The sequence below is a fragment of the Sinocyclocheilus anshuiensis genome, unplaced genomic scaffold, assembly GCF_001515605.1.
Source record: "Sinocyclocheilus anshuiensis isolate Anshui unplaced genomic scaffold, SAMN03320099.WGS_v1.1 scaffold412, whole genome shotgun sequence".
Classification (NCBI taxonomy): domain Eukaryota; kingdom Metazoa; phylum Chordata; class Actinopteri; order Cypriniformes; family Cyprinidae; genus Sinocyclocheilus; species Sinocyclocheilus anshuiensis.
Genome location: NW_015558661.1, coordinates 698,662 through 699,459, shown reverse-complemented (window position 1 = coordinate 699,459; position 798 = coordinate 698,662). Strand labels below are relative to the sequence as shown.

The following is a 798-nucleotide window of genomic DNA, read 5'->3' as shown; positions in this document are numbered from 1 at the left end:
CATTCTTTATAGCAACTTGTTTACCATATTCTTCATTCTTTCAAGCAGACATATTTCTGTAAATAAATTTTGATTAATCTTTAGGGTTACTAAAGTTTTTCAGTCAAGAGCAGTGAGTGATTTTCTGTCTTTCTTTCGTTGCGCGATTAACATCAATGACTCGGATAATAGCAACTAGATGGATTATATCATGATAGACACCGATTTAACTGTGGTGACACACAACATGCCTTTGTTAAAATTAAATAAAACCACTTCTCAAAGAACAAGAACATGGTCTTTTTAATGAAATACCAATGGTTATATTGGCTAATTATCAAACTGAGAGACACGTTTGTGTGTATATGCTTCAGTGTCTGCGCTCAGAAAACTAGACCGAAATTAGTTCTCGCTTGCGTCGTCAGATTTATCTGTCTGCTCTTCTCTTACTCCCACATATTGACATTTAACATTTTATGCGACGTGCAGCAAGTGTATTTCAGCTGAATCAAGCAACTGAATTGCTTGATTCAGTCCCGCCGATTCATATGTACGCATCTAACCTCCTAACTATGCAGCAGATTCGTTCTGAAATTGAATGAATCTCTTCCCAAATGGTCCCTCCCCAACATTTTCGTCTCATTTTTATTCGTTGGCGAAAATGTCAATATATTTTTGTCATAGTTTTTGTCATTTAAAAAGAGTTTTAGTTAGTCTCGTTGTCGTCATTGAAAAAAAATGTCGTTGACGAACATCATGATGAAAATTAATCGTCAATGAAATTAACACTGGTACTGTCAAAAAACCTTCATTATTATT

At 34.7% G+C, this 798-nt stretch overlaps 1 protein-coding gene across 1 annotated transcript in view; it reads right to left on the bottom strand.

The window, feature by feature from the left end:
* Window positions 1-798, bottom strand: part of LOC107681060 (plasminogen activator inhibitor 1 RNA-binding protein-like) — a 4,573-nt gene that overhangs the window by 2,536 nt on the left and 1,239 nt on the right. The window lies entirely within an intron of this gene.